Source organism: Dermacentor silvarum, chromosome 8 (assembly GCF_013339745.2).
Source record: "Dermacentor silvarum isolate Dsil-2018 chromosome 8, BIME_Dsil_1.4, whole genome shotgun sequence".
Taxonomy (NCBI): Eukaryota; Metazoa; Arthropoda; class Arachnida; order Ixodida; family Ixodidae; genus Dermacentor; species Dermacentor silvarum.
The window spans coordinates 124,004,939-124,032,024 of NC_051161.1; the positions used below are offsets into that span (position 1 = coordinate 124,004,939).

The 27,086-nt window shown below is 48.3% G+C and overlaps 1 protein-coding gene and 1 long non-coding RNA gene across 5 annotated transcripts in view; both read left to right on the forward strand.

The window, feature by feature from the left end:
- Window positions 1-27,086, forward strand: part of LOC119461666 (glutamate receptor ionotropic, kainate 2-like) — a 190,300-nt gene that overhangs the window by 33,620 nt on the left and 129,594 nt on the right. The window lies entirely within an intron of this gene.
- LOC119461667 (uncharacterized) lies at window positions 16,954-19,095 on the forward strand. The gene is made up of 3 exons (XR_005194028.2): window positions 16,954-17,047; window positions 18,008-18,117; window positions 18,652-19,095. It is a non-coding gene; the product is annotated as an uncharacterized LOC119461667 (long non-coding RNA).

The following is a 27,086-nucleotide window of genomic DNA, read 5'->3' on the forward strand; positions in this document are numbered from 1 at the left end:
GGGCGTAGAAAGGCTTAAGACGCACCACGTGGACGACTTCAGGTCGTGCGCGGCGCCGCTGTGATTGCGAAATACCGTCTGGCACGACCTCATAGTCCAGTGCGCCAATACGTCGGATGATCTTATATGGTCCGAAATAGCGACGTAAGAGTTTCTCGCTAAGTCCTCGTCGGCGTATCGGAGTCCAGACCCAAACACGGTCTCCGGGCTGGTACTCGACGTAGCGTCGTCGAAGATTGTAGTGTCGGCTGTCGGTTCTCTGCTGGTTCTTGATGCGCAGGCGGGCGAGCTGTCGACCTTCTTCGGCACGCTGCAAATAGGTGGCAACGTCGAGATTTTCTTCGTCGCAGACATCCGGTAGCATGGCGTCAAGCGTCGTTGCCGGTTTCCTTCCGTAGACCAGGTTGAACGGCGCCATGTGCGTCGTTTCTTGCATGGCCGTGTGGTATGCGAAGGTCACGTACGGAAGGATGGCATCCCACGTCTTGTGTTCGACGTCGACGTACATTGCCAGCATGTCGGCGATGGTCTTATTTAGGCGCTCGGTGAGGCCATTCGTCTGCGGGTGGTAGGCGGTGGTCCGGCGATGGCTTGTCTGGCTGTAGCGCAGGATGGCTTGAGTTAGTTCAGCCGTGAATGCCGTACCTCTGTCGGTGATGAGGACTTCTGGGGCACCGTGGCGCAGGAGGATGTTCTCAACGAAGAATCGGGCTACCTCGGCGGCACTGCCTTTGGGCAAGGCTTTTGTTTCGGCGTAGCGGGTGAGGTAGTCCGTAGCTACGACGATCCATTTATTCCCGGACGTCGACGTCGGAAAAGGCCCCAGTAAGTCCATCCCGATCTGCTGGAACGGTCGGCGAGGTGGCTCGATCGGCTGTAGAAGTCCGGCTGGCCTTTTCGGCGGTGTTTTGCGTCGCTGACAGTCTCGGCATGTCCTTACGTAATGGGCGACGTCGGCAGAGAGGCGAGGCCAGTAGTATTTTTCTTGTATCCTCGCCAGCGTGCGGGAAAAACCGAGGTGTCCAGCCGTTGGGTCGTCATGGAGAGCTTGCAGAACTTCTGGACGCAATGCTGAGGGTACCACGAGGAGGTTGTTGGCTTGGAGGGGCGAGAAGTTCTTCTTTAGGAGAATGTCGTTTTGCAAGAAAAACGACGCCAATCCTCGCCTGAACACCTTCGGCACAATGGCGGTCTTGCCTTCCTGGTAGTCTACAAGGCTCCTTAGTTCGGGGTCGGCTCGCTGTTGTTCGGCGAATTCGTCGGCACTGATGGGTCCCAAGAAAGTGTCGTCATCCTGGTCGTCTAGTGGCGGCGGTTCTGCGGGGGCGCGAGACAAGCAGTCGGCGTCAGAGTGCTTTCGCCCGGACTTGTAAACGACGGTGATGTCGAATGCTTGAAGTCTCAGACTCCATCGTGCGAGGCGACCTGAAGGATCCTTCAAGTTAGCTAGCCAACACTAGGCGTGGTGGTCGCTCACAACTTTAAAGGGCCTGCCATAGAGGTAGGGACGAAACTTTGATGTACCCCAGATGATGGGAAGGCACTCCTTTTCTGTTGTGGAATAATTAGCTTCCGCCTTCGATAGCGACCGGCTAGAATAACTTACAACCCTTTCTAGTCCATCAGTCTTCTGCACAAGAACGGCGCCGAGTCCTACACTGCTGGCGTCAGTGTGGACTTCGGTATCGGCGTTTTCGTCGAAATGCGCAAGTATTGGCGGCGATTGCAGGCGTCGATTCAGTTCTTCAAATGCTTCGACTTGCGGCGTCTCCCACTTGAACTCGACGTCGGCCTTCGTGAGGTACGTCAGTGGCTCGGCGATCCGTGAAAAGTCCTTGACGAAGCGCCTGTAATAGGCGCACAGTCCAAGAAATCTACGCACTGCTTTCTTGTCGGCCGGCGGAGGAAAGTTGGAGATGGCTGCAGTTTTCTGAGGGTCGGGGCGCACTCCAGACTTGTTGATGACGTGGCCCAAGAACAAGAGCTCCTCATATGCGAAGCGGCACTTTTCTGGCTTTAACGTGAGTCCGGAGGTTTTGATTGCTTGAAGAACTGTTTCAAGGCGCCGCAGGTGTTCTTCGAAGCTTGAGGCAAACACAACGACGTCGTCCAAATAGACGAGGCAAGTCTGCCACTTCAAGCCTGCCAGTACTGTATCCATGACCCGTTGGAAAGTCGCAGGTGCCGAGCAAAGACCAAACGGCATGACCTTGAACTCGAACAGTCCGTCTGGTGTTATAAAGGCAGTCTTCTCCCGGTCCCTCTCGTCGACTTCGATTTGCCAGTAGCCGGTTTTGAGGTCCATCGACGAAAAATACTTTGCGTTGTAGAGTCGATCCAAGGCGTCGTCAATCCGTGGGAGGGGGTATACGTCCTTCTTCGTGATCTTGTTGAGGCGACGATAATCGACGCAGAAACGTAGAGTTCCATCCTTCTTCTTCACTAATACCACGGGGGACGCCCACGGACTCTTGGACGGCTGGATGATGTCGTCGCGTAGCATTTCGTCGACTTGCTGCCTTATGGCTTCGCGTTCGCGCGCCGAAACTCGGTACGGGCTCTGATGGAGTGGGCGGACATTTTCGTCGGTTATGATGCGGTGCTTGGCGACAGGGGTTTGTCGAACTTTTGACGACGACGAGAAGCAGTCCTTGTATTGCAGGAGCAGAGCTTTTAGTTGTTATTTGTTATGCCTGGGAAGATTCTGATTGACGTCGAAAGTTGGTTCAGGTATTATAGTCGTTGTTGCAGGTGCACTGGAATCCGTGAAGGCGAAAGCACTGCTGGCTTGTACTATTTCGTCGATGTAGGCAACCGTGGTGCCTTTGTTAATGCGCTTGTATTCGGGGCTGAAGTTCGTGAGCATCACCCTTGCTTTCCCTGCACGCAGCTCAGCTATGCCTCTAGCGACGCAAATTTCACGGTCGAGCCGTAAGTGATGATCGCCCTCGATGATACCCTCCATGTCTGCAGGCACTTCGGTACCGACGGAAATCATTACGCTGGAGCGAGGCGGAACGGTGACTTGTTCTTCAAGCACATTCAAGGCATGGTAACTTATGCTTGTATCCAGTGGTATCGCGTTGTACGTTGAAAGCGTTATCGACTTGGACCTTAAGTCGATGACTGCACCGTGTTGGTTTAGAAAGTCCATGCCTAGGATGACATCCCTGGAGCAGTGCTGCAGGATTACGAAGCTCGCCGGGTAAGTGCGGTTGTTTACCGTGACTCGCGCTGTGCAGATTCCAGCCGGCGTTATTAGGTGGCCTCCCGCTGTCCGGATATCGGGTCCTTGCCAGGGCGTCTTCACCTTCTTTAACTTGGCGGCGAACGCGCCACTGAAGACGGAATAGTCGGCGCCAGTGTCGACGAGAGCGGTGACGTCATGACCATCGATGAGCACGTCTAAGTCGGTAGACCGTCGTCTAGCATTACGGTTAAGTCGTGGCGTCGGATCACGGCTGCGTCGGCTTGCTCCGCTGCTGCTACGTCGCGTCGGCCGGTCTTCTTGCGGCGGCGAAGTGCTGTCAAGGCTGTTGCTAGGCGGTGTGCTGATATCTCGTCGTGATGATTCGCGAATCGTCGTCGTCGTCGTCGGCGGCGGAGGATCTTCGGCATTGCGTCGTACAGCAACCGCACCTCCATCGGTTGCTGCCTTTAGTTTCCCGGGTAAGGGCTGGAAGATCGGCCCCGGGTGGGACCGGTGCACTGACGGCGATGCGGCGAGGTGTAGCGGCCTGGTGACGGCGAGCGTGAGGGTCGTCGGGGTTGCCACTGGGCTCCGGCGAGGTAGTCGGCGATGTCGCGCGGTCGTTCACCCCGCACTGGACGCGGCGCGTTGACGGCGAACCCTCGTAGGCCCATCTCGCGGTATGGGCATCGGCGGTAGACATGGCCGGCTTCCCCGCAGTGATAGCAGAGCGGGCGGTGGTCGGGGGCGCGCCAAATGTCCGTCTTCCTTTGGTAACTGCGCTGGGCGATGGGCGGGCGTGCTGGCGGCGGCGGCGGTGGACGACGGAACTGCGGCGTTACGGGGCCCTGGCGCGAGCGCGGAGGGGGGCCTTGACGACGGGCGACGGCGGCGTAGGTCATCGCTTCCGGCTCGGGTTGCGGCGATTCGGGAAGTCCTAACGATTGCTGGATTTCCTCCCGCACGATATCGGCGATGGAAGCAACTTGAGGCTGCGACGACGGTAGCAACTTCTGCAGCTCTTCGCGTACTATCGCCCTGATGGTGTCTCGTAGGTCGTGGGAGAGTCCTTGGACTTCGGCGTACTGTGGCGTCGAACGGCGATTGTATTGCCGGTTGCGCATGTCCAGTGCTTTCTCGATCGTCGTAGCCTCCGAGAGAAAGTCTTGGACTGTCGTTGGTGGATTCCGCACCAGTCCGGCGAATAGCTCCTGCTTAACTCCCCGCATGAGCAAGCGAACTTTCTTGTCTTCTGGCATAGCGGGGTCGGCGTGCCGGAATAATCGAGTCATTTCTTCAGTGTACATACCGATGCTCTCATTCGGGAGCTGTACACGGTTTTCCAACAAGGCTGCAGCTCTTTCTTTACGGACGACGCTCGTGAAGGTGTCCAGGAATGCGGCTCGGAACAGGTCCCAGGTTGTTAGTGCACGCTCCCTATTCTCGAACCAGGTTCTGGCGCCGTCTTCAAGCGAGAAGTAAACATGGCGCAGCTTGTCGTCGCAGTCCCACTTGTTGAACGTAGCGACCCGGTCGTATGCCTCCAGCCAGCTTTCGGGGTCTTCACATGGCGATCCGCGGAAAGTCGGCGGCTCCCTGGGTTGTTGCATCACGATTGCAGATGTTGGCGCAGGGGCTGTCATGGTAGCTGCTGCCGAGGTGGTGACTTTTGTCCTCTTGGTCGCTGTGGTCTTCTCGGGAAGAAGTCCGTACTCCGGCAGAAGTCCTTGCTGCCTACGGCTAGCTCGCTGGTCCTTGGCGACGTTGGCGCTGTCCTCCGGTTTCGGGCTTGGATCACGGCTTTGCGGGGGCGTTCGCTGCATGAACGCACTAGCACCTCCACCAGATGTCACGTAGTAGTGACGCTGAAGTAAACAGTAGTAAAACTGTGTATGACGAAACTGGTTGTTTATTGGGCGAACCTGTGCCCACAAAAGCAAGCTACACTCGAAGCACAACGAAAGCGGCGAACACAGTCGGCGGTCGTCGAAATCTGATCAGCGGCGAGACGCGTCGGCTTTTATACCTGAGTCATCGAAGGTTCCAGATTAATCCCTGATGCCCGCGTGTCTTCCAGAAAGTTCTAGACAATTCGCGTCGGTCACACAATCAGATAACATAAGCGTCGGTGAAAACAGGCAACGAAAAGAAGCATCGATAACGTTCTAGAAACTTCCGATACAGGCGCGTCCTGCGCCGAGCGATAACGTTTAACATTTGTTAGCCGGTGGAAAGCGGCCACCGGTGAAAGATAAACATGTATACGTGTCAATATTTCATCAACTGGTCGCAAGCTTATATTTCGTGATCATAAAATAGGAAAAGAAGATGAGCATATTCCACACAGAGGCATGCTTGCATACATTCCTTTGTTCAGCATATTGACCGACATTATCATGTAGTACTGCCGTGAAAATTAAAACGCAGAATAACTTCACAGTCACGCTAATAATCGTAATGAAGTGGTTTGAACTTGCTAAGAACTTCCGCCGCAGTGCAGAACGAAAATGTGGCTTATCAGGTAACACCTACTGGTATCCTCCTTCCCTTGGGCACTTCCCAAGTTTTTAGCGTTCGTTTGAGAGCGCACTCTGAAAAAGCACCATCCATTGTTATGTATACACGCCCCTACGGCGACATTGTTTCTTTCACCGCACGAAGTTTTCCGCAGCCGTGTATTCAGTCGCCTTTTGTTTGTCGTGTGTACCGTCAGCTGCGCTGCATTCATCCCTAAGGGGGGAACAAAAGCAGGCACGGCCGAGGACTGCTTCTTTCTTATTTCATTTTGGTTTCTGAGCTAGACTCTCATGAGCATTCGTGGAAGGATGACGAAAGAATGCTGCTTCTAACGCAAGACTGCATTGTTATGCAGCCCAATTTACCAAACTGCTAATTTACATGTGCCTACATGTCCTCGCTTTTAACACGGACAAGAAAAAATATATTATTTTGGTGTAACAATTTCTCACGCACGCAAACTCCCTGCGGGTCTCTCGCAAACAGCGAATACTCGGTGGGTAGAAGCATTGCCAAGGCAGAACCCGACTCAGAATAACGAACTCGCGACTGTAACTTATGTTGCATGTGATCTCACAATTTCACAAGAGAAAAGGAGAATAGAATCCCAGTGTAATAATTATGTTGCAGGCCTTGTTATTCAAAAAAGTTCCAAAATATTGCTATGGACACTTTTCATTGAAGCTTTGCATAGTCAACACCAGCGGCAGAACACGTAAGAGCGAGTGATGGAAGGCAAATTTGGGGTACGCACTCCACTTTCCCCATGGCAATCTCTAATCGCGTATCATGAGGCACGACGGTCCGAGATATAAAGATTTCGCATTGAGCATGTTTACGATGGATCTTAGATGTGCGAACATAGATTGCAGAGGTTTAGCTTGGCAAATATCAGTCGGTAATAATCAGATGAACAATGAAGCGGTATTACTGTCGTTTCGAATGTCGTCTCATGTTCTGCGCATCCCTAGCGGGCATTGTCGATCACTCTACAGTGATGAATGAGAGCGCTGTAGCTCCCTGTAGCCGGTGCAACGTGCCCATAAAATATTTGCCAGATCACTGCGTGTAAGATACGTGGTGCCAAAGGAAGACTTCAAGTGAACTTTTTGCCATATACTATTCATACTTTATTATCACTGAAAGTGCACATTATTACATCTCATATTTGACGCACCATCTGACATTATGGGGGGGGGGGGGGCATTTTATACCCCAAACTACTAGACAGATATTCCTTGTTCATTGTATTCCTCCGGCGGAGGAATACAGCTGTTCATTTTGCTGTTCAAGAGTACGTTAAAATGAAATAATATGAATGGACGCTACTCGTTGTACACTGACAAAGACAACAGAAAACTTCACGAGAGTAAGATTTACTGGTGGTATGGTGCTTTTATTCGGAAAAAAAAAGTGCTTAAGCTAGATTTTGTCGGGAGAGCAAATTTCAGGTAATTCTAATGCTGGAGTTATCGTTAACCCTGACTGCCGGTCATTGACAAAGTGCACCTACGAACAAAAATATTTGTGTGGAGGAGAAAGAACAAACTTTATTTAAAATAAAGATAGGTTTCGGGGGCCGGTGTTGGTGGCCCGTGAAGGTCGGTGTCCTTAGTCCGGGACAGCGCAAGACTCAGCCGCCGCTCTCGCCCTTTGGACTAGGGCCCTTTGGGATTCCAGTCCAGAGCAGTCGTGGAGAGCGGTCCTCACACGCCTCTCGTGTGGCGGATGGGGGAAGGTGGGAGAGAGGGGTTTTGGGCACATGCCCACACCATGTGAAAGACGTCTGAGGTCTCCCCACAGTGCGGGCACTTCCGGTCTGAGTTAAGTCCCTTATTTGTGAAACCGTGATGTGATTAATCCGTGCACATTCTGCCGAACCACCGCAGCTGCAACGCGGCACACCGCTAGTGGAAGATATCGCTTTTCAGAAACTTGGTGGCAGTATTCGAAGCTGTGTTGGCTAGTTCCATTTCTAATTCGTCACCATTACTATGCAATCTACACGCCGAAGCAATGAATGATGATAATGAAGTTGGCATGGTTTATTCACATATTGCAGAGACAATATAACTATGTTAAAGTCACGTACGCCGTTGGACCATATTATGAATGAGTAAAATGGGGTTAACGCGGAATAAACTGCAGTTGAAGCGAAATATTCAAACTGGCATGGTGGTGGGCAGTGACGGTAAGTCAGTTATTAGAGTGATAGCTCTATTACTCCAGGTAAAAATACAGAAAACACCTAGTTCCTTAAATCTGACCTTCAATCTCAGCCAAGGTCAAACTGGGACTTAGCCTGCCACTTCCGGTGGCTGCTGCGTACGCCGCGTGGGCGCCCATATCTTGAAAGTTATCTGCGATGTGGACAAAGTGCGCAATCGCCCTAGCCTCATCTTCAAAGTGATCTGCAATGTGCACGAAGTGCGCCGAGTGCTGGTAGCTTCGTATGCGCTGTGCTTTCAATGCTTAGTACTCGTTGAAGCGAGACACAGCATGAAGGTCAATTCGGTCGCTGTTGCTAACACGCCGGGCAGTGTCTACGTGTTGTCTTGTGTGTACAATTGTAGATGCTGTAGTTGCTGACGGCGCCGCGCAGCGTCGGTATCCTTTGGTTTAGCAAACATGGTTTAACCGCGTTCAACAACGGAAAATTTTTGCTGGCAATAAAAGGACTTGCAGCTAGCATAATTGGAATTAAAGTTCAGACATATTAAGCATAAATATCACAAAAACAGACCAGAGGCAAATAACCAGTATGAGCGTTACTACCTACTTCAAGTATACAAAAAGTTGTTATAATGCCGGCAGTAGTGCTCGTGTCGCCTTGCATATCCTCTGTAGAGCACTGCACGGGCTCGGGCTTACCCGAAAGCCCGGGCCCGGCCCGGCCCGTGGGCCGGGCCGGGCGGGGTAGGGCAGTTTTGTCACGGGCTCGGGCACGGCATGTGCTTTTTGACCCGGGCCCCAGCCGGGCTCGGGTATTTTGACGCGGGCCCGGAACGGGCTCGGACTTTCCGGTGGTTTGCATGTAACGTGCAGCGAGTTATCCTCGCGCGTCTCGACTCTGAAAAACCTGTTGCTCCGGCGCAGCTGGAAGCCAGCAGTGCTACTTCTGTGTACTTCCCTTTTCTTCTTCCGTCGTATTTTGTGCTGTTGGAACAGAATGTAAAAGTCCAGAAAGACCGAAGTCGCCTCAAACCAAAGGATGACCTTGTATTCCTTACCTAAATCAATGTAATTAATGCGTTCAGCGCGGTGCAAGAGCGTTCGCGACTTGCTGATTCTTCAAAGGCGAATTGGTAAAGCGATGGCTGGTAAGATAATTTGTCACGCGGCTGAAATATGGCACTGCGTCCATCCATGATTGCAGGCATGTTCTCAACCGGCCGCCTAGCAGCAGCGCATTACGCTGCACCATGGAGGAACGAGAAGCATTCTTTCTCCATTTACTCCATCCATGCGCTGCGCTCACGACCGGTCGTGGCTGTGCTTCGGCTATAGTGTACTAATATACGGTTGAGTGGGACGAGCGGCCAGGGCGGCGCATGCTTTGCAGTGAGGCGCCCGACGTGGAAAAATACTGTGGCGGCGCTGCGATAGAAAAGGATTGGGCCGCATCAAGGACGCGCCTTTGCAAACTACTGGCGATACTGCTCGGCAGGGTCATTCGTAATACATCGCGCGCTGGTATTTGCGTTCAGACCGCTCAAATGGTGTTCATAATTCCTTTCACCCTCTTCTTTATTTTATTTTTTTAATGCCGCTCAGTGATCTTTTCCGGTCTCGGGCCGGGCTCGGGCCTAAGGTAAATGGGTGGCGGGCCGGGCCGGGCGGGTAACGTAAATATTTCCGGGCCCGGGCCGGGCCCGGGCTGAAAAAGTCGGCCCGTGCAGTGCTCTAATCCTCTGGTCTTGTTCTACTTGCGCTTAAAATTTCTGTCATTGAAGGTTATGCTGGTATTCTCACCAAACTCAATTCGCATAAACTTGAACCACGGTGTAACACAAACTTTTTCATGGCAATGATATAGTCCGGCGTTTTCAAAGCACGAGGCAGCGGCTGGCACAGTCGGATGCGTTACGCTGGTGACGCCAGGATCGCCGAAAATTTGTCCCCCGAATAGTTCGGCGCGTTAAACGTGGCCCGCAGCAGTGCAGCGAACAGCTGTTGCCGCAGCGCGGGCGGACAAGTGCGCGGCGAGCCAGCATTTTATTGTTTGGTGAAGACGCGAACTCAGCCCACTGTTTTCAGGAAACCCGAACTGTAGGCCAGCATGCTACCGGCAAACCAAGCTAGCGCACGACGCACTCTTGTCTTGCAGCTGGAGCGTGAAACAGGGCCTGTTCTGTTCCCGCGCCGGCCGTATCAAAGCACTCCAAACGGTGGCGGTCCCGATGCTAAACTCTATCCGCCCCCCCCCCCCCCCCGCCCCCGTAATCTCGAACGTTCCTCTACTAGGCACAACATCTTGACGCAATGGTGATGATGATGATGTTTGTTGGCATCGCCTTTGAAACGGGGCGGAGACAAATAGTCACCCATCTTGCTTGATTTATTCAGGTTTAGTGCATCTATCGCCAGCTAGCAGTTTGCCTATGTCATTTCGATCTTAACTTTCGTATTTAAAACATGTGTCGCAATATTTATTTCATTATTTTTATTTATATATTTATACTATAGTCCCACAGGCCATGAAGAGCATTGCGTGAGGGAGGCATATCAATAGATATAGAGTACAAAAATAATAAAGTGTAACGGTACAACAGACGCGGTACAAGGCAAATACACAAAAGAAATACAACGTTCATTACAAATACCATATTAACAATGAGATTAAAAAACAAAGCAAACGCGAAAATGGAAAAAAAGGGACAACCATGTACAAGTGAAACAGTAGTACAAAATTAAACATTTAGAGCAAGTGAAAGAGTAATACAGCAAAAAACAGCAATTGTGGTACCAATTATGGTATTATCAATGCAAATTGATATTGTACTATTACCTCACTTGCAATGACTCCGGTTCTATCAATCTCGTGTGTGCTTTTTTCCCAGCAATACTCTAATCGTCTCTTGCTCATGTCGACTGCTGACCAGTTAATCGTCTCATCTTCTTTCAATCTTGACGCTTCTGCAAAGTGCACATGCCCTACAGGTCTCAATTGGTGAATATCTTGGCAGCCCATTCCTATGTGGTGTAAACGGTTTGAGCATCATGCTGCTGCGCTAGCAGTCCTCCGTTCAAATCCTGTCATCGGTCAATTAGCGTTGGTTGCCTACTTAAGGGAAATGAAAGATAACTTGCCGCCGGTGTGAGCCGAACCCACAACCTCCGCATTACGCGGGCGTGACACTAAGGCGGGAAGCGGAGGTTGTGGCGTCGGCTTCCACAGGCAGCAAGTTATCTTTTCATCCACTTTCATTTCTCTCTTCTTTATAATTTTCTACAGTTCAATTTCAGCCACAGCTAATTTGCCCGGTGCTTTCCTTGGCTTCGTGGTCTGTTGGTTTTATATGGTCATGATAAAGGAAGATCGACCCCTTCTCTTTCCCTTGTTCTCTCGTTTATATATATATATATATATCATCACCAGCCTATGTTTATGTCCACTGCTGGACGAAGGCCTCTCCCTGCGATCTCCAATTACTCCTGTCTTGCGCTTGCTGATTCCACCTTGCGCCTGCAAATATCCCACCTTCATCACCCCACCCAGTTTTCTGCTGTCCTCGACTGCACTTACTTTCTCTTGGTATCCGTTCAGTAACTCTAATGGTCGCCGGTTATCCATCCTACGCATTACAAGCCTGCACAGGTCTATTTTCCCTTAATGTCCACTAGAATATCGGCTATCCCCGTTTGCTTTCTGATCCAAACTGCTCTCTTTCTCTCTTAACGTTAGGCCTAAGATTTTTCGTTCCATCGCTTTTTTTGTGCAGTCCTTAACTTGTTCTCGAGATTCTTTGTTAAGCTCCAAGTTTCTGCCCCATATATTAGCACCGGTAGAATGCAATGATTGTACACTTTTCTTTTCAACGGCCGTGGTAAGCTCCCAGTCGGGATATGATAATGCCTGCTGTAGGCACTCCAGCCCAATTTTGTTCTTTTCTAAATTTTCTTCTCATAATCAGGGTCCCCTGTGAGTAACTGACCTAGATAAACGTACTCCTCTGCAGACTCTAGAAGCTGAGTGGCAATCTTGAACTCTTCTTATCTTGCCAGCCTATCGAACACTATTTTTGTCTTCTGCATATTAATCTTCAACCCCACTCTTACACTTTCTTGGTTAAGGTCCTTAATCATTTATTGTAATTCGTCCCCATTGTTGCTGAATAGGACAATGTCACCTGCAAACCGGAGGTTGCTGAGATATTCGCCGTTGATCCTCCCTCCTAAGCCTTCGCAGTCTAAGAGCTTGAATACTTCTTCTAAGCATGCAGTGAATAGCATTGGAGAGATTGTGTCTCCTTGCCTGACCCCTTTCTTGATAGGTAACTCTCTACTTTTCTTGTGGAGAACCAAGGTAGCTGTGGAATCCTTGTAGATGTTTGCCAAGATATTCACGTATGCCTCATGTACTCCTTGATTACGCAATGGCTCTATGACTGTTGATATCTGTACTGAATCAAATGCATTTTCATATTTCTAAGAAAGCCAAATGGAGAGGTTGATTGTACTCCGCAGATTCCTCTATAACCTAATTGATGCATCGATATGATCGATCGTAAAATATCCTTTCCTGAAGCCAGCCTGTTCTCTTGGTTGACTGAAGTGAAGTGTTGACCTGATTTTATTGCAAATTATCTTGGTGAATATTTTATTCAATACTGAGAGCAAGCTAAGGTGTCTATAATTATTCAATTGTTTAACGTCTCCCTTCTAATGAATTTGTACAATGTTGGCGTTCTTCCAGCTTTCTGGTGCACATGAAGTTGTGAGGCATTGCGTATAAAGAGCCGCAAGCTTTTTAAGCTTGATATGTCCTCCATTATTGATTAAATAGACTGTCATTCCATCTTCTCCAGCAGCTTTTCCCGTGCTCATGTCTTGCAAGGCCCTCCTATCTTCATCGCTAGTTATAGAAAGAGCCTCTGTGTCCTGTTCATCACTACTTCGAATGAAAGTAGCTTGGCTGCTCTGGCAACTGTACAGGGCATTATAGGATTCTTCCGCTACTTTTACTGTGCCATCGAAATTGCTGATGATATGCTTGCTTATGTATGCCCTGCTTAACTTTCAGGGCATACATCTTGCCTGGTCTTATGCCAAGTTTTCTTCTCACTGATTTCATGCTGCATCCATATTTTACTGTTTCCTCAATCTTTTCCACGTTATGATTTCGAATATCCCTTACTTTTCTCTTGTTGATCAGTTTTGTCATTTCAGCGAATTCTATCTGATTTCTGAAGTTTGCCACATTCATTTTTTGTCGTTTCTTTATTAGGTCCTTTGTTACTTGGTACAGCTTACCCACTGGTTGCCTTGTGGTCATACCTCCCACTTCAATTGCTGCTTCTGAGATCAGCCTAGTTACGGTTTCATTCATGTTGTCTTCATCTTCCTGTTCCAAAGCTGCATATTTCTTTGCGAGCACTAGCCCGAATTGGTCTGCTTTTACCCTTACTGCGTCTAGGTTGGCCTGTTGTTTCTTGACTAATTTTATTCTTTCTCTCTTCAAATTGAGAGAAATTCTGGACCTCACTAACCTATGATCCCTGCACTTCACCCTACCTAACACTTCTACATCCTGCACTATGCTGAGTACACTCATTTCCTCTTTCTGTTTCCCCTTTCCCTTACCCCTAGTTTAGGGTAGCAAACCGGACGCTCGTCTGGTTGACCTCCCTGCCTTTCCTCTCCTCGCTCTCTCTCTTTGCACTATGCTGGAATCGGCAGAGAGTACGAAATCTATTTCGTTCCTTGTCTCTCCATTAGGGCTTTTCCAGGTCCACTTCCTGTTGCTGCGCTTCCTGAAGAAGGTATTCATTATTCGGAGCCTATTCCTTTCGCGAATTCTACCAACATCTCTCCTCTAGTGTTCCTACATTCGATGCCGTAGTTGCCAATTGCTGACTCACCAGCCTGCTTTTTCCTCCCTTTTGCATTGAAGTCGTCCATAACTACAGTATGCTGAGCTTGCACCTTCCTCATTGCTAATTCAACCTCTTCGTACAACTGTTCTATTTCTCCATGATCTTGACTGAAGGTTGGGGCGTAGGCTTGCACTACCTTCATTTTATACCTCCTATTCAGCTTTATTACGACGACTGCTACCCTCTCAATAATGCTGTAGAATTCATCAATGTTGCCCACTATGTCCTTATGGATTAGAAGCCCTACCCCGCATGTTATTTATCTGGAAGACCTCTGTAGCAGAGGACGTGGCCGTTAGTCAGCACTGTATAACCTCACCAGTTCTTCTAACCTCACTAAGGCCAGTAATATCTCAGGCAATGCCTGATAATTCCTCAAACAGTTCAGCTAAGCTAACCTCACTCGAGAGGGCGCGCGTGTTGAACGTTGCCAGGTTCAATTTGCAGTGGTGGGCTGTCCGGACCCAGAGATTCTTAGCACACTCTGCCGTATTGCAGGTCTGACCGCCGTCTTGGTTAGGTGCTCCGCAGCCGCTGGAAAATGAGGGCCATGGGTTAATTGTAGGAGTCATGAAGGAGGCAGTGGCCGAATACTCGACCAGGGAGGCCAATTCATGTTCTGGTGAGGGAGTGACTTTTTTGAAGCTTTAGTGGGCCTTCCTAATTTGGTTGCACCATGACTAGTATAGCCCCACTAGATCTTGGCAATATTTTTTGCCGGTGTCAGGCTTCACGACATGCATGAAAATTTAGTGGGCTGGAGCAGGATTCGAACTTACGACCTTCCGATTACAAGCCGGGATTTCTACCTCTGCTCCACGCCACCACTTAGTCAAATACGTGAAAAAAATCGATCATGGTATCCGAAAATTGTTCGTATTTCTCAAAGCAGAGTCGGAAATCTCACATTTAACCTATACATTAGCAAGTAAATCCCGCGACTTCACGTCTGTCCTACAAACATAAGTGAAACGAAGATTTGATTGACAAAAATTGGTGGAATGAATGATTAACAGACTGATTGATGGAAGCAATCATTCAGTCAAATCTTTGTTGTGGTAATGGTATACTTGGATTAGCTGCGAACGTGTGGAGCAGCGAACAGGGGTGAAGTTGTGGGATTTACTTATAGTATAGGTGAAAGGTTAAATTCTGTCTCCTCTGATAAAAATAAGCGATTTCGTGTACCAAATTGATTGATTGTTTGAGTGATTGATTCATTGATTTCAAAAGCCTATTGGACTGTGTTCTTCAACGTGCAATACATTCGAGTGCGCCGGCGCTTTATTTCTGTGTGCCGCAAATAAACATCCAAAGAAACACACCGAGAACGCGCCACTTATCAAAGACTTGGGCCACTCGGGTATAATGCGTGGAGATGAGCTAAATTCAATACACGTCAGTGCGCGCCTGCATATTATTTGTAAAGCGAAGCTGTATACCTCTATCAACCAAGGAAATTTTCTTATCGTCGGCGTAGGCAAAAAAACGTCACGGTAAGCTAGAAGCTGGTGCTCACGCTCGGCACGCGCTCGTGCCAAGCTTGTGCTGAGCGTCCCGCGTTGGTCGTCGTCGTCATCTTCGACAGCTGTTTGCGTTACCCCTCATCATTCCATGGCGTAGGATTTCACTTATTCTGTCGTCGCAATCGGGAGGCCGCGTTTGCGGGGTTATGATCCATAGCTTAAGGCAGTATGAGACCAGTAGCGGTGCATCGCTGCTTGCTTCGCACCTCCCCAGGTTTCACCTTAGTGGAGCGCAATTTCGCTCGATGGGTCATTTTACACGCCGCATAACATTTAAGTCACTGGTAAAACCAAGCCTATACGACTTAACTCGTGCTAACTATAATAAGTAATAAAACTAAAACAGTAAGAAAGGCGTCCATAATGGTCAAATTGCTGAGGGAGTTAAAGGAAAAAAAGTTCTCGCAGTTTTACCTGAAAGGCGAAGCATCAATTGCTATAGCAAATTTGTAGAGAGCTATACGGAGTAATGATATTAGCTTTATCAGCTGTATAAACTTGGACATGCAGCAGCACCGGCAACACACAGAACTGTTGCTGACGCCGTCGGCGTTATGCCCGCGTTCGCTCAAAATGCGTGCGGCGTTGGTGACTGTTGCCGGAGCCTCTGATATAAATAGGCACTTGGTGCCGCAGCTAAACGTCGCCTCCCTTCCCTCCCCCCCCCCTCCCCCATGGCCTTTCGCGCGTAGGAAGAGGCGCGTTTGCTCTACTTATATGGTGATTCCCTTACAAAAATGTGTTTGACCTTTCAGTCACCCGCGAGTCACCAACCAGTCACCCCAGTCACCTCCCTGTGGACTCGTCCTTCCTGTATACCTAGTCTGCAGATTTTCTGCAGACTGCGTGTAGACAGCCTGCGGACTTGTCTGTGTAATGTGCGTGCACGCCCAGTGCGCGCGCGTGTGTGTATACGTATACGAATATATATATTCTGAACCATGAAAGGTTTTATCATTAAAAAAACGGTTAGTTTGCCATTCTTACATTACGAAAACTTTGCCACTGATTCCTATAAGCACAGTCTGACAATGGCAGTAACCTAAGGCAATTAATTAATATTAATTGAAATGAGGTAATGGCTACATAACCTGCATTAAATACAGCAGTGGTACTATGGGTCGATTCACAGCATGGATGTGCGCATACATGTATACAGGGTGCCACACAACGCCATGCGATCACCGTAAACATGGCCGCTTCTGTTGCCGGCCAACAGATGGCGCCACCGGGAGCGCGGGCGTGCCGGCAAAATATACAGGTGCTACTATTTTCCCGTCTTCAGCTGTCGGCATGTCGGTACATGTGCGTGCGCGCTGCATTCACGCCGGCCGATGTGTAGTTTATTGGTGTGTACGCCGTGCCGACAGAAAGTGTGGTGCTTTTTCTGTGTATTAATGATCCAAAACGCCAGGGACCGCGTAATGTAGCGTGCAGTATCTTTCGTGTGCTACGCCGATGATTATCGTAGTTAGGCCCGTTCGCACTTTCTTTGTTCCTGGCTCGTAAAACGCCTCAGGTACTCTCGCTGCGCTCGCACCGGATCACAGCGCACGGAAGAACTTGTTGAAAGTGGTGCTATCACGGGCTATTAGTTCATCTTCAATTGTACAGTGCTTACGCTGGATAGGCCGTGCACCGACGGTCCTTGCCGCGGTACCTGTACGATGCCACGGAACCTGTGACACGAAGGAGTGGTTGCCGAGTACGCCTAACAGGTAAGTCCGGCGCTTGCGCGAATTCTTGTAGTCTGTGAAGTGTACATTGTTGTATAGATCACAAGATGACTAGTAAAGCGACAGAGATGATAGATGTGCTTTCCGAATCTTCGTTGTTTTGTGGCAGTGCAGATATTGCATACAGTTTCATGAAAATTGCCCTGAAACGTGTTGATGTTGGCTGAAGCTTTATCGATTAATTGATTTTTTCCATGAAGTGTCCTAGCGCCGGGGATTATTTGATCTGAATGGGCACAAAAATTCAAGCACGAAAAGTTACCGTTTGGGTCCCTAATTTCTCAGCGAGAAATATCGTATACATATTTCTAGAAGTACGTCGATGTGTTGTCTTCACAGCTAACGACTGCGTGAGATGGCACCCGATTGCTGTGTCTGACGCCTTGCCAAATTTTAGCTTATGTACAAATTGTTCTATTTATAGAATGTCGTCAGACAGCCTGCATTTCTTGTGTTGGATGTCCTGTGTGTTCTAGTGTATTTGTAAAGGTTTCTGATTTTACTAAGATGCCGAGATTTCGACAGCAATGTTTCTTTTTAAACGAAATATCTTTTTTTGTTCTCTCTCCTGAAAAGGGGGGAGGGGCTCGGTTCTTTTTCCGCGCATCGTCCTTTGGGACAGTGCTTTGTTGCGCCGCATAAAGACATTAGGTTTTCAAACTCTTTTCATGTGCTAAAGGATTTTCTTCATAGTAATATTCACATTTAACTTACTACAGATCTGCGTTTGAGTGAAGCTTTTGATAGTAGATTCATGTTTGCTGTAGTGCCATTTACATGTTAAATAACCGCCTGTGATGTAATAATCGGACATTTTTACAGTCAGATGCAGCTTCCTGGAGCTGGTTGTACGAGACTTTTCATAATATAACATGATCTTGTTAAATCGCAAGTTTGCAGTTAAAACAGAGATTACAGTAAACTGAATTTTTTATTGTTTAGGAAAGTCACGATTTTGGTGAGCCAGAGGCATCTCTACACCCCATACGAACCTCCGGCACTTCTGCAACCTGACAACACGGCAAAGCGTCTGATCTGCATGCTGCGACAAGGTTTGTACAAAACGGTCACTGCCACTTACACGAGGTCTAGGTTTTGTTGGTATAATTCATACCTGGCAACTTTCCTGAGTTGCCCGACAAAAGCAGAAGGGCTTTAGTTACCTTTATTGTTACAATTTTTTGTCGAATTTAAACATCCGTGCCTGCACAGATTCTGTGTTGTTAATCATATTTCCCTAAGTAGTCAAAATTGTGTATTACATTTTTTTTGGTGGTGCGGTGGGTATTGATTCCTATAATACTACAGAGAAAGGGACATCAGAACAAGAAGCCACAAAAGGTGGTTTAAAAGTGTTCGAAGCCCGGAATTCAACATTCCGTAATACAGCACTGTGGATTCCAATTCATCTCTATTCCGCGTCGTCATTGTTGACTTACCAAAATTCAGGAAATTGTTCAAGCTGCATAACGATTGTATTTTGCCAATATACGGCAAGACATTGTTCCTGATATTGTTTCAGGGTTGTACTTCCCAAGATATGTCCCTAAATTATGTCTCTAAAATTCACTCTCCTTCTTTTACAGAATATACATGCAGCAAGTTCAAGTGCGCAGACCTCAAATTGAAGAGGGCATAGGCTCCATGCTGCAGAAAATGGGGTCCAAGAGCGACTCCTCTTCCAAGGAATCAAGTGGCGAGTAGATATTCTGACTCACTACTTCATCGTTCGTTGTGCTGGGGCATGCACTGTGACACACAAAGGTAGCGGAGACAAAAACACATGACAAGTGAAGCGCAAACTGTCAACTGAGTTTGGTGAACAAGAAGGAAGAACCTATACCCGAAGCCACTATCATCAGCTGGCTGCGGGTTATATGTGCTAAAAAGGTGGAGATAAGATAATCAGAATGAATCAGAACTTACAAGGCGACCCACTTGAATCATATCGAGCCGATAATATGTTGGAAATTGAGTGACGATAAGTCAGAGCCACAGACGGCTCGCTCACGCAGGCTTCAGCACCAGCCACAACTGTGCAAAATGATACCCATATCTCTCGTCACTTTGCACTTGCTTCTGACGAGGATTTCCGCACTGTGAAAAGATGGTGTGCAACCACATCTTGTGCAGTGCACAGCCAAGTTGCCTGTGCATTTACTAGGCTGGGAGCATATCTCTGATCCCAGGGCTACAGATTCCAGCACCAGTGCACAACGTAAGCGCAGTTGCTTGTGAGTGGTACTTTGTAAATGACTCCCGCTTCGCACGCAACATGTCCCCAATTTTTCATGTGCGAAGAGGCAGTTGTTTATAAGATACCGCTCACATGCAACCATGCTTACGTAGGATAAAAGTGCTGGTGCTTGAATCAGTGTCTCGGGGAGCACAGATATACTTTCAGCCTAGTAAATGCCCCAGTCAACTTAGCTGTGCACTGCACGAAAAGCGGTTACACACCGTTTTTTGAAAGTACGAAAATCTTCCTCAGAAGCAAGCGCGCAAAGTGATGAGTGAGGTAGGAGAAGCATTTTGCATGGTTGCGGCTGCTGCTACAGCCTGCGTGAGTGAGCCATCTGTGTCTCTATCTCATCACCTAACTCAATTTCTAACTTATCACCTCTACATAATTCGAGTGGGTCACCTGGTCGGTTCTGATTCGTTGTTAATATCTTTTCTCTGCCAGTGTGCATGTAACATCCAGCTGGAACTAGCGGCTATGAGTATAAATCCTTATTCACTAAACCAGTCTGACAGTTTACGCTTTACTTGTGTGTTTTAGCTTCCACTAACTTTGTGTGTCACAGCACAACAAACGCTGAAGCTAAACTAGAGCCTTTTTAAGCATTGCTTACCATACTCACTACTTCATTCCTTGGATGACATATTTTTGGTTCGAACCTGACAGCCATGAAAAAATTACAGACGAATAAAGAGTGCAAAAAATACTAATGCGTCTGTTATTTCATTGCATGTGTGCATGCATGCCAGTTCCCGATAGGTGGGCTACAGAGGTTCTGACAAATGCCTGCTCATTTTCTGCATCCTGTGACCACAGTCTCGACAGACTTTCTGCAGACATTCTGCATCCTGCGGCTACACAGGCTCTGCAGACTTTCTGCAGAAAGGGTGTACCAATTGCCCGCTGGGAGGTGACAGGAAGTGACAGAAAGTCTGTCACCTGTCTGCACGTATTCTGCATCCCGGGTGACTCAGAGTCTGTAAGATTTCTGCAGCAATACTGCAACTTTTTTTGTAAGGGTTGTAAAGGAGGTAAGAGACGCCTACTTCTGCAGCCCTTAAGGGAGCACGGCGCAGAACGCGCGTTTGTTCTCCGCCGTGCGTTCACTCCCCGTGAAAGCACGCGCCCCTCGCGCCCTTTCACTCGCACATAAAGTTTTTCATTCAATAAAGTTTTTCATTCATTCGCACATACAGCGTTCGGCGCGCGGCAACAATTTAATCTCCATTGACGTCATACGGAACCTCACGGCGACGGCGACAGCGACGGCGATGGCGACGCCGACGGCAACTCCGACGGCAGAAATCTTATTTTGAGTGTCCGTATAATTGCTATCGCAATAAAAATGATGGTTTCACCGCATACAGCTCAGCACTCGTTTCCAAAAGAAAAACCACAAAACAAGCATCAAAACCACATGACGGATGATAAGGCGCCTGTGAACAATGGGAACACCCTTCGGAGTTCCCGTAAAGATTGGGTTTGCGGCTGCTTCGAAAGAGGTTGACGTCATTCAAAACCCTCGGGTGAAGTGCAAACCGTATAATGTATGCTAATGACGTCTGCGAATAATGGGAAGCACGGTCCTTCTCCCGCGTGTGTTTCCCGGTAAAGATTACCGTTCCGTAAGTTGCTCTGAGAAAAGTAACAAACAGCATAGAAATCACGTAGTGACGTCACCATGGTCTAGCAACTCATTCAGTTCATTCCAGGCTACCATCGTGAATATTGTAATGTCGTTGTGAAGTAATAAAGGGTGTGGTTAAGTACATTTCACTTGTCTCTGGTTTCACTCTTTGTAGAACCAATTGTGTTAATTCAAGTGACGTCACAATGGGTAATCGTTGTCGGTGTCGTTTGCAGCTTCGCTGTACAACCACCTGCACAGCGTGGATTGGAGCCACAGTTTATTTCTCACGATCTATCCGGCATTCCCAAGGAACGACCGTGGTCTTATATAAAGAAGAGGCCAACCCAAAACGAGAAAATTATGTGCCCTGGACGCGCGCCATGCACGCGGAGGTCCGCTGGGCACCGCGTCCCCAAGAAAAGCCGCTCGCGGTTGTTGCCCGTGCAGTACCGCACTGATGCCGTCTTTCTTCATGCACGCCCACGTACGAGAGAAGCGCGTCTATGCAAATGCGTGCACTGATGTTGCACGGTTCAGCGCATCAATTAATTGAAGCCATGCTTCAGCGCGTGCAGCCATGCAGGCGCAAGCCTCTCTCTCCTCCGCGGTAAACGCAAGCATGTATACCCGCATCTCGCGCTTTCATTATAGCATGGATTACCCGAAGTGGCGCGTATACGTGCCTTTCCTTGTTGACTCACATTTATCACCCGGCATGGTTGCTTAGTGGCTATGGTGTTGGGTTGCTAAGTACTAGGTCGCGCGATCGAATCCCTGCCACAGCGGCTGCATTCCGATGGGGGGCGAAATGGGACAACACCCGTGTAATTAGATTTAGGTGAACGTTGAAGAACCCCAGGTGGTCCAAATTTTCCGGAGTCCTCCATTTCGGCGTGCTTCATAATCAGATCGTGGTTTTGGCACCTAAAACCCCATAATGAATTTTTTTTCCACTTTCATCGCTGATCCAGCCCGCACGCGCCTTTATTATTATTATATTATTTTTTTCATTTGCGCTTCCTTCCGATAACTCGTGTCTTTCTCCTGCTGATATATACACACAGGCGCGCCGTGATCGCGTGCACGGTGCCGTGCCACTGCGCCGTCTCAATCGGGTGGCATGTGTGTGATAAGTTAAATCACGTGAACACAGTGCCCTCGGCAGAAACAAACGTTATATCGTTGTCGTTGCGCGCGTCAGACGCGGCGAAACTGTGAAAACAAAACTTTTGCTTGAAGATATCTATACGACCAATTTATTCTTTATAATGTTCGTAACGCTTCTAGAGGATCGCGTCACAAAATAGTCCCCGGATACTAAAGTGAAGCAGCCTTGTCATATGTAAATATACAAAAAATTATACTCTGGAGCAGTCAGTATGTGAGGCCCACGTAAAGGCCCACGTGACCATCGCGATCGCGCACTTCCATTATTTGCAGCGGTCTTTTAATGTCTTCGCTGGTTCCAGGGCTCGCCGAACCAACCGCACATACCATGGCATCAGGACCCACGACGGTGATAAATATTCCGTTTCTTCAAATCCTAAGGTAAATTGCGTCCGGAAGCCTTATATACTCGATCAAATAATCAGCCGTCACGAGCAACGTCACGCCATTATTAGACGACCGAATCTTCGTGTTCGGTCAAGGTGCAGCCTTGGCTGTCCATATATATATATACATATATATATTTATATATGGCACGTCACAGTGACCAGTGGTTCCAGTGGCACATTTCTCCGCTGCACGTTCCGCGGGATGGATAAACATACCCGAAACGGAAAAGTGGCGGTAAATCGATAAGAAAGACTTCGTGTTGTCAAGGTGACGCGCGCCTAGTCGCGCGGCAATTATTTCGACCTTTAGAGGGCTTCTTTCAGGCTTGCAAAAATATTTCTGTTTAGCACGTATACAGCAACAGAAAGATGGATCGGAAATTTTTTATGATGGCCAACAATGTTTTCCTTGATCATTATTCTCTGACGATAATATTTGAGAAGTAATTACAAATTATTAATAACTTTAAATAGGCGAAATTCTATAATGTTCTGACTTGCTCCAACGACGGCAAACTACATTAGCTTGGTTCTTTTCCATCCACGTGTCCCTCGCATATTCTTTAAATTTTGGAACAAGTCACCTTAGGCACCCTTTGTAAGAGGGACTACGACCACTCATTAGCGATAATAACTGCTGAATACCGCAGTTAAGAAACGAATCAATGCCATCAGAGTACGCGGATGAGTAGAATAATACACGAGGGTTGCAATGTGGGCTTGTTGGTAATGCATCTTGGAGAGTTTACGGTCTCGCGATTAAAAAGACAGGAGAAAAGAAGTATGTGCCCCTGGTGTATCTTCTTTTGTCCTGTCTTTAAATCGCGCTTGCGCAAACCCTCGCCCAAGACTGAGACGTCAGCTTAAGCCGCCACATGGCGAGTTTGCAGGTTCCGCTCTTATCGTTTGCCAGTGTGCGCTTCACAAGTACGCGAAAAGTGAAATATTCTTCGGCTGATTTACCCACAACAGAGTGAAACACGCGTATCAGTGGCAAAACAAAAAGGCGCTAGAGTGTAAAACTCTTATTCTATTGTTATTGTAGCACATCGTTATACTGCTAGCGTGAAAAAACGTATGTTTGGACAACCTTCGGCTGTTATTTCTGCGAACGCAAAGAATATTTATCCCCAAAAAAATAGAATCAACGAAAAACACAAATGCGAAGAGCTCGGAAAATTGCTTGTTCTGCCCCGGTGTGTTTTCGGGCCATAAGCTTGCTTGATGCGCGCGGTGAGGCGTTATTTATCTGACTTCTCGATTGCTCTAGCGTACCTGTATCAAGCGCGATAGATTTCCAAGTTACTTTTGTTTTCTTTTTACGTCGCCGACGGGTGCTTCGCAACGGTGCAAGCTGCTGTGAAACAGCAGAGTAAACAAACAATGCATGGCGGTATTTTTTTACGCAACCTCAGACGGCAAATTGTGTGTGGGGACATGTTTTCAACTGCTATGCGACTCACGTCAATCGCAGCTTCGTTTACCCAGCTTGTGACTCTGCCGTGCACCGCCGACAGTTCTGGGTCCCTTTGATGGACGATGCGTAAAAATAGCGTTCGGGTAACCTTTTGAACATGTGTGCATTGTCCGCCCTGTACGGAAAAGTGCGCCCGTAGGTAGTTCCTCCTATAGGAGCGCAACGCCAGTCACTGAGCTACCGTGCTTAGTACTGCATCACTGTGGCCAACTCGGGCAGTAAGTTGCCACCAGTCATTACTTGCAAATTTTTTTCGCAACGTTCAGCGTAATAAAAATACCTTCTGCCCCCTCGACTACATTTGTTTTGCCATACCAGCTCCCCGGAGCTCGTCGCAACGGTCCCTTCCAAGAGCGTGTCATCCAAACCGACAGCTGGCCGGCTGCCTTTGCAACACCGAAAACAAAGGCGCTTCCGGTGTGAGCATGTGGGTGCTCTGTTCAACGTTTTTTCTTTTTTTTTTTTGCACTTCAATTTCTGTGATCGTACCTGTAGTAAAAATAAGGGGCTGCTTTGTCTCTAAGACAGCAGCTCCGTTTCTACTTTTTTTTTTCTTTGTAGAACGTCTTGTGTTTTCATTTAGTTGCGGAATGCCTGGTTTTGAATGTTTGCCTTTACCGCTTTTCCCGTTTTGATGGGTGTACGTTTCAATTACTACAGTGTGGCCAATCCCCCTCGTGGGTACGAGCCATGTTTTGAGGCAACAAAAACGGCACTTACCTTTCTAGAATATAGGCTGTGTTCCAATTAGAGCACTGCACGGGCCCGGGCCGTCCGAAGCGTTTGTCGGCGGGCTCGGGCCGGGCCCGCGCTTAAAGCCGCGTTAAAGCCCGGGCCCGGGCCGGGCTCGGGCTTGAGGCCGCGGGCCCGGGCCGGGCTCGGGCTTGAAGCCACGGGCCCGGGCCAGACTCGGGCCCGCTCATTGAAGGGCCTAATTAGGCCTTCGAACACACGCGACCGTTATGCATTGCATGTTTCAATGTATTATGTGCCAAGCTGAAGTGACACGTGCAAGATGACTGTCATCATCATCATCAGCCTATATTTATGTCCACTGCAGAACGAAGGCCTCTCCCTGCGATCTCCAATTAACCCTGTCTGGCGCTAGCTGATTCCAATTTGCGCCTGCTAATTTCCTAACTTCATCACCCCACCTAGTTTTCTGCCGTCCTGGACTGCGCTTCCCTTCTCTTGGTATCCATTCTGTAGCTCTAATGGTCCATCGGTTATCCATCCTACGCATTACATGGCCTGCCCAGCTCCATTTTTTCCCTCTTAATGTCAACTAGAATATCGGTTATCCCCGTTTGTTCTCAGATCCACACCGCTCTCTTGACTGTATATCTTATCAGATGACTATATCTTATCAAAGAAAATAGTAAAACAGATTAAGTTCTCATTTTTAACAGCGGAGGTGTTTCAGCCGGGTCTAATGTGTCCGCTGAATACAAAAATGTGGGCCGATCCTGGCAGCAGTGCAGAAAGGGTCCAAGCGCAATAGCACATACACCTGTGAACTAGCGAAGCTGAGCCTGGTTAAGTCTAGCTAAGAATGGTGGGGACTAATGGCATATCGATAGGAAATTGATAGCCAATCAATAGTTAGTCGATAATCGATCAATAATCAATAAATTCCCGAAAATGCTGGGGATGACTTTAGCCTAGCCCAAATACGTGGCCAATACCTTACGATAGCCAATCGACAGCCAATCAATAGCTAATCGATAATTGATCAATAATCAATAAATTCGGATAAGTTGGTAGTGCTTAACCCATCCCAAATACGTGGCCAATATCTTGCAATAGACAATAGATAGCCAATCGATAGCTAATCGATAATCAATCAATAATAAATCAATTCCGGGAAATGCTGGGGATGACTTGGTAGTGCTTAGCCTAGCCCAGAAGCCAGGACTAGCTAGGTGCCCATCATCTCCGCTGTCTCGTTAGCATTGCGCCGCCAGTGCAAGCTACGCTATTTTTTTTTTCTGTTTTCTGTTTTAGCTGTTTTCAACTTGCGCCTGCAAGTTTCCCAACTTCATCATCCCATCTGGTTTTCTGCCGACCTCGACTGCGATTTCCTTCTCTAGGTATCCATTCTGTAACCCTAATGGTTCACCGGTTATCCATCCTACGCATTACATGGCGTGCCCAGCTACATATGTCAAGCTACATATGTAGCTTTTAGTCCAAAATGACCGTCCAGCATATAAACTGGACAATAAATTGATTTGATTCGATTGATTTCGTCGGACACTGAAAATTATTATCTCGAAACTGGTTTAGTCCTGAGAATTCGTTCCAGGTGGATATGCCTTGCGAACTCGGCGGCTATAATTCGTAGATTGAAAGATGTGCCATAAAATAATTATTTAACACGTTAATTAGCATAATAATGTTAATTCTTCAATTAGGCGTTTTGATTTCTCGTGGAAATAATGGTCACCTCATCGAGTAGTTTAGATCGAGGATTATAATTGCCCTATCTGCCACAGGCAATCTTTAAAAATTTGGTTCAGCTAAAATGAAACGCCCTGTATATTTGCATGCTAAATGACATCATAGAACTATATCGTACAAATCAAGGTAGGTGCATGCGCATCACCAGAAAAATAGTAGCACAGGCCATGGGCCGGATTACTGATGTTCCCGTATGAGAAACAAAGATTTCGGCCTTTTATTGCTTATATACTGCAGCTTATTAAACCTCTAGAAGGTGAGGCTGACAGATGCGGCACAATCTGTAAGTAAAAAAAAAGAATTTTTTTTCTTACCGGCCGGGCCTGGTCATGCACACGCGGGCCCTAGCTAAGCTTAGTAATGAACGCCCGCGCCCGGGCCGGGCCCGGGCTCAGTAACACGGGCCCGGGTCGGGCCCGGGCTTGGAACCACGGGCCCGGGCCGGGCCCCGGCTGGTCTCGGTCTTGTACTACCGGGCCCGGGCCGGGCTCGGGCTTTGTATTACGGGCCCGGGCTGGGCTCGGGCCTCGTAAAGCGGGCCCGGGCCGGGCTCGGGCTGAAAAATCAGGCCCGTGCAGTGCTCTAGTTCCAATAGTCGCCTTGGACGGCAAAGTAGACAGCTAAGCCGACAGCTGCCATCTAATTCTCGTTCTATT